The sequence below is a fragment of the Lissotriton vulgaris genome, chromosome 1_1 (assembly GCF_964263255.1).
Source record: "Lissotriton vulgaris chromosome 1_1, aLisVul1.2, whole genome shotgun sequence".
NCBI classification, from domain to species: Eukaryota; Metazoa; Chordata; class Amphibia; order Caudata; family Salamandridae; genus Lissotriton; species Lissotriton vulgaris.
In genome coordinates, this window is record NC_141685.1 from 842,426,884 (window position 1) to 842,434,020 (window position 7,137).

Below are 7,137 nucleotides of genomic sequence, written 5' to 3' on the forward strand. Positions count from 1 at the left end.
AACAATCTTTTAACAGCAACTCTGTCACCCCAGATTAATAATGGCAGTTGCGTGGCAGGGACCCTTGAAGTGAAGACATTGCCAATCACCAGCTAACTGTGCGCTTACCCTTCAAGATTGCTAAAGAAACCTTTGTCGTCAAATCCCATGGGTGTAATCACACACTGAGCACTTGATGGTCCATCGCTTTTAGTCTATTGCTTTCTTCAGTGTAATGAAATCTTAAATATGAATTCCTTTTTAACTTATAATGCTTTTTTTTTTAACAAGATATCTCTTTTTTACTCAACATTTGTGTAAGGCTTAAACAAATTATAATGATTTAAACTAATCTACAAAAAAAAAAAAAATCTAGAGATTGTCGTTTTCACTTCTGATGCCTAATAACAATCTATTTACAAAAGGGGGTGGTGATGAACAGAGTGTCTGAATTGAGCAGACCACTCTTACCCAGTCCAAAGATCAGGGCTTGATCCATCACCGTTATTTATCTCACTGCCCCATCCCAGCTCAGAACCTGGCTATATGCAAATCAGTCTGTCCCTGGCCCAGTGCATCATGGGAACAGGGCAGACTAAACTACCAAGCCAATTCTTTACCAGAAAGGAGACAAGCTACCGGGGACCGGTTTCTGGCATTTCAGCCTCTTCGGCCCGGCTTGCTTGAATAATAACAATCTAGGCAGTCGGAATTGAAAGTGGACGGTCATTCTAGCTGGATTCAGACGTGCTCAAGGAGTACGGCGGCCAGTCGGAGACTGGCCCGTAATCCCAATGGATGGCATTTCTGTTGTTGGGATTACGATACTCGGTTTCCGACACGCTTTCCATGCGGGGCTTTCTGACATGGAAAACCTGTCAGATAGTGAGTTTGGGTGCCCCTAGCAGGGCCCCATTCTCCTTGCGGCCTCTGGTTGGGGGCAGAGGAGACACCTATGGTGCCCCTCTTTTGATCCCTGCACCGTGTTACAGGCACCCTGAGGCGCCTGCCACGTGGTGCAAAAATGAACACAACCTCTCATTTCCCTATGGGAGCTTGTGCTACGGCCAAAATGTGAGTATGTGACTGAACCATGTGCGGTCGCATCATAATTAGGTGGTCGGGACCACCGACCAGAGTTCGGTAGGACCCAATTCCGCAATGATGTCGATTGGAAGCAACTCCGACTGACATCATAATCGGTCACTTAATGTTTACAAGTAAGGACTATATGTGATTCCGTAAGTCAAAAAGGAATCCCTGGACTACACATGCTTTTCTCCACACTCTTATCTTACATACACCCAAATCTTAAGAGCAACACAATTTTTTAAATATGTATCAAACCAACACTAAAATATGACGTTTACACTCTCTGTATTTTATTCATTTGATTTTTTTTCGTTTAAAATTCAGATCACTTTCTGAAGAGCATTATTTAAAAACATACATGATATTATCACATTTGAACCTATTGATCACAATATTACATAAAATATACAATGTTAAAAAACAAAATCATATAAAAACCACAAAATTGTTACTACTAAGCTTCCACAGCTTCCAAGTACAGAGTAAATCACAATAGACAACCCCTCCTAACCTGTAGGTACAAAAATTCCTTCCACCGTACTTTCCTGACCCAATAACCTCATATAATTTTAGAGTAGTTCGAAATTACAGTATCCAAAATTGTGGTATATCTGCTATCTCGTTGGGTTTTTATTGGGTTCTATTTATTCATTCGTCGATGCGTTTCGGTGTTATTTCATTGATATAGTAACACCTTCTTCAGGACAGCAAAATTCATGGGGTCATCGTTTATAAATTTCCTTTAAAGAGAAAGGGTAGCAATGCTTATTTCCCTCTTTTTCCTGCTCAGGAATTGTTTGTAATCCTAAGGGATTTTTTTTCCAATCAGGGTGTTGGCTTCCTGTTTTATAAATCTTCCTTTTCTTAATCAGGTCAAAGTTGGCAGAAGGAAAACTTTATAGAACAGGCCGATGTTCCTGTCACACTCTTCTCTTTGATCTTGTGATTCTATGATTAACCTTGGAGCGACCTGCCCAAGAACTGTACGGTTTTCTATTTCCCCGTTATCGTTTCTCACCGTACGTTAATAACTACCATTTGTTACTGCCTTCTTGCAGAGTGAGAAAGCAGAAGTTTCTGGTTGGGGTGGGTGGTCCTGCTCAAGGGCAGGAGGGAGTGGCTTGCCCGCTGTTGTTCATGCTGACTGTTTGGGCAGCCTGAGGCCGCCCAGGTAGTCAGTGTGAATGGCGGCGGGCAAGCCACTCCCCCCTACCCTCGAGCAGGGCCGCCCACTCTCCTTGTTCTCTGTGTGTGCTGCAGCATATAGGGAGTATGACCCGGGTGGGGCAGCGGCCTCACCAATCACAACGCTGCCATTGCAGTGTTGTGATTGGTGGAGGGGAGGGAGGCTGCCTTCCTGGTGACGGGCGCTGCAGCCAGGAATTCAGCGCAGGAGTCGCGAGTCTCGGGACGGTAGGTTTTGATTTTGTTTTGGTTTTGTTTTTTACTTCTGTGCTGATTTGGGATTGATGAGCGTTTTGGTCTCAGCATTTTCTATCCCACTTGCTAATCTGGCGATGCCATGGAGTGTCATTCCCAAGTGTACATTTCAGATTTGTGATGAATGACAATATTTTCGGCTGCATTGCTCTGTGCCATTGGTGACTTTGTGAAAGAATATATTGTATAGATTTAATTTTGTTTGCCAGCGAATGGGAACTTTCTCTTTTCCTACTTGCGTTGATCCTGTCTGATTTTGAGTCATGTACGTTGCTATTTTGGTCATGTGGACTATGTTTGAGAGCAGACTGTCAGCTCTTTGGAGTGATGTGCTCGCGATGTTGACGGTGTCTCTGGCGGTGGATGTGAGGAGCAGCCTTCGGTTCACTGGGGTGTGTGCGATAGGAGACGCATTGTGCCTAGTTTCTGCGGGGCTTCGAATGTGGTGCCCTTTGTTGGGTTTGTGTGGATGCTCATGGAGGCATGCTTGTGGGTGCTGAAGCAAGGCCCAGCTTGGGGACACTACAGCACCGTGGCAACTTGGGAGCTGTTGAGTGTGATTCAAATGTCGGGATTATGCGGTAGGCTACCGCCACCATTTTGGGAGAGGCTCCTGGGATGCTTTTGCGCCCCACTAGTTTCGGGTTCCACCAGCCGCCACTGCAATCTAGTTAAGAAGTGGGAAAGGACCTTATGTTGAAAGGCATAGATGAACAAAGGTATCATTCTTATCTCAAATATATGTCATTCAGACTCCCTTTTTCCATTTTCTGATCTTTTGTTAACATATAATCTCCCACCTCACATGCTCCCCAAGTATTATGAACTTTGGTGCTTGGCTCAAAACACTCTTAACAGCATTTCTCTCCTGATACCCCACATCTTAGTTCCTCTTCTTCCCTGATTGCAATTTCCACTCACCCTAAAGCAACCTGCATATACAAACTTTTAAGAGCGTCCGGCCAAACTAGGGTCAAAACACATAGCAAGATATTGTGGGAATTGGATCTTGGGAGCATATGCACAAGGACTTAACGTCACCAGAAGGTCGCTTTTAAAGACATTCTGGTGGCGTTAATCCCATCTCTTTATTTACAAGGTGGCATTAAGGCACTTAAAGTCGCTTAAGCCTACCGCCTTTCATGCTACACTTAGCGTGAAAGGGGCGGGCAATAGATTTTGCAGTGGGCTGTCCGCTGTCACACCCATTGATTTTGACGTTGCCCCCTATTTACAAGGGTGGGGTAAATATGGGGCAGCGCCAAAATTAAGACCAAAAAAAGCTGGTCTTAACATGGTGAAATGAGGAGAAATGTTTAATTTCTCTTTGTTTTTGCTGTTTCCATGTACACTGCATTGTGCAGCACACATAGAAACAGCAAATCGCCATGAATTATTGTTTATGTGTGGGAAGAAGTGCCTTCCTGCACATAAATAAGCAATAAAAAAATGACAATTTGCAACTTCTATGTGTGCTGCATAATGCAGCACACACAGGAGTTGGAAATCACCATTCTGGAATGTTTATATGCAGGAAGGGCAGCCTTCCTGCACAAAAACAATCATTCCTCCAATGCAGACACTATTGCACTATGGTGCTTAACATAGTATCTTATGCCGATGACACCCAGCTAATCCTCTTCCTCACAAAAGATCCAGAAGACACCAGGCTCAGCTTCCAGCAAGGAATGAGGGACGCCGCGGCCTGGATGAAGGACAGCTGCCTGAAGCTCAACACAGAGAAAACCGAGGTCCTCATCCTGGGACCCTTGACCTCCGCTGGGACAACACATGGTGCCCCTCTGCCCTCGGGGGCCCTCCCACCCCAACAGTCCATGCTCGGAACCTCAGCATCATCATTGACTCCTCCTTCACCATGACCCGCTAGATCAACGCCGTCCCCTCGACCAGCTAGAACTTCCTCTGCATTCTCCAAAAGATCTTCAAATGAATCCCCCCAAGCACAGAAAAACCGTCACCCATGCACTCATAACCTGCAGACTGGACTACAGAAACGCCCTCTACGCCAGTATCAACAAGACCCTTCTACACTAGCTCCAAACCATCCAGAATGCCACGGCCAGACTCATTCTCGGAACCCCTCGGCACAAACAAATGACTCAACATCTTCACGACCTACACTGGCTCCCTGTCAAGAAGAGAATAACCTTCAAGCTTCTCACCCACACCTGCAAATCCCTCCACAACACCGGACCCAAATACCTCAACGAGCGAGTCTGCTTCCACGCACCCAAAAGGAATCTCCGATCCGCAGATCTCGCCCTTGCAGAGATCCCCCGCATCCGCAGGAGCTGAGCAGCAGAAAGGGCTTTCTCCTACATCACAGCCAAGACCTGGAACAAGCTCCCAGTCAGCATCAGATGCTCCCAGAACCTGCTTGTCTTCAGGAAGGACCTCAAGACCTTGGTCTTCGACTGAACCAGAGCTGCCTGCCCCCCCCCCAGCCCCATGCACGCAGGGTGTACGGTGCGTACCCCATGTATGCTGGGTGTACGGCGCGTACTCCCCATGATCGCAGGGGTATGCGCCGTACCCCTGCGATCATGGGGGGTACGCGCCGTACGGTGTGTATATGATTGTGCGCTTTTCTGTACGAATCGCCCTTCCCTGACGTGGACCGTACGACTCGCGTCCTGATACCCCGGTCTGGATCGTACTCGTCGGGTCGTACGGCGCGTGTACGAGTCGTACGGAGACGGCTCCGGATGCGAATCGTACAGACGGTAATTTTACCAAATCGGAATCGGGCCCTTTATGTTTTAGTACTGAAGCGGGTTGTGGTTTTATAGGGGAATAGGGTGGGAAGTAATTTAAATATACTAAATTAATGATTAATTTTTAAGAATTATAAATTAATTGTAATTCATTTTTGTTTTTATTTCTGTAGCGGGTTTTGGGTTTATAGGGGAATTGGGTGGGAAGTAATTTAATTGTAATTAATTAATGATTTATATATTTTTTTGTCATGGATAATTATTTTATTTATAATTAGTTATTAATTGGCAATTAATTATTTTAATTGATTTTTTTTTGTTTTGGTAATTGTTGTTTTTAATTGTTAACTAATTTTTTAATTGGTAATTCATGTTCTTAATTGGCAATTACTATTTTTAATTAGTAATTTTTTTATTAATTGGAAAATATTTTTAATTAATTGGTAATCAATGTTTCATAAAAATTATTATTTGGTATGAAAAATAATTTTATTGTTTAATAATTTTTAATTGTGAATTAATTTTAAATAATTACTATTTGTAATAAAAATATTTTATTTTTTAATATTTATTATTTGGTGAGTATTATTTATTAATTAATATTTATTGGTATTTGTTGTTAATTTATTGTTAATTAATTATTCAATTGTAATTGCTTTTAATAAATATTAATTGTTTGTAAATGATGTAGATTTATTTAAAAATTTAATTATACATTATTTTAAATATAAAAATTATTTATAAGTATGTTATATGTAAATTCTACGCTATCCAACACTTTCCCTACTGTTGCACCCTCTGGAGTTGGAATAGTAATTTTTACCCCTACGCTATCCAACGCTTTCCCCACTGTTGCTGCCTCTGGAGTTGGAATAGTAATTTTTACCCCTAGGCTATCCAACGCTTTCCCTACTGTTGCACCCTGTGGTAAATAAAAGACTTATTATTTATGCTGTCGGAATTTCTATAGTTACCCAAGAAAAGGTAATGCATGAAATGAGGAGCAGAGTCCGTGGTCTTCGAGTTTAAAGGGTTTTATTCCAGAACTCGAGTTAAGGGAGAGCTCCTTCACCAAGCGGGTTCAGGAGTAGTCTGATTTACTTGGAACATAACAACACTTATATACATTTACGAGTACAATCAAAAGAAGGAGTTCCCCGGACTTTGATTCAATCATCTATGATGTAATCATACGGAAGACATGGCATGCTTGTTCTCGTTTAAAGAATAACTTGAATCACATTTAGACATAGACAAACACATTGCATCAGGGTGATTGTGGTGACAAGTTACAGAGTTACTAGTGTCTGGGGACAGAGAATCGAGGCATTGTTACAGGGTCATTTCTGTCGGAAAGGTAAAGAGGACGAGGCATTGTGCGTTCCTTGCTTCCACACAAGGGCAGTGATGTTCCACAATGGTATGTGTGTGCAGCTGGGAAGAAGGAGAATGGGCAGTGGTTAACTATTCTACTTTGTGGCTGTCTTGTGTGCTTATTTAGGATTTCCCTTGATTGTTGTCCCAACCCGTGGCTGTCCCCGCAAGCTGAGAGATCATTGATGAGCGAGAGCTGCTCGTTCTTTGGTAAAGTTAGGGAGGGGGGTTTTTGGCGAGGCAACCATCTAACTGACTCCGTTCTGATCTAAGGGAAAATATCGAACGGGACGGAAAACCCGTAAGATACATGATGGCTGGCCATCATTCTATGCATGTGCCAGTACAACGAAAACGAAAACAGGCAAGAGGGGGGTATAACAGGATTCGTGCTTGAAGTAAAAAAAAAAAATCGGCTCGCCTGGTTGGTGTTAGGGTGGATAGGGTGCATGATGGGACACCCGGAAGAAAAAGGGAGTTTTTAGTCAACTTCCACATTCCCTCCTTGTCCCATAGA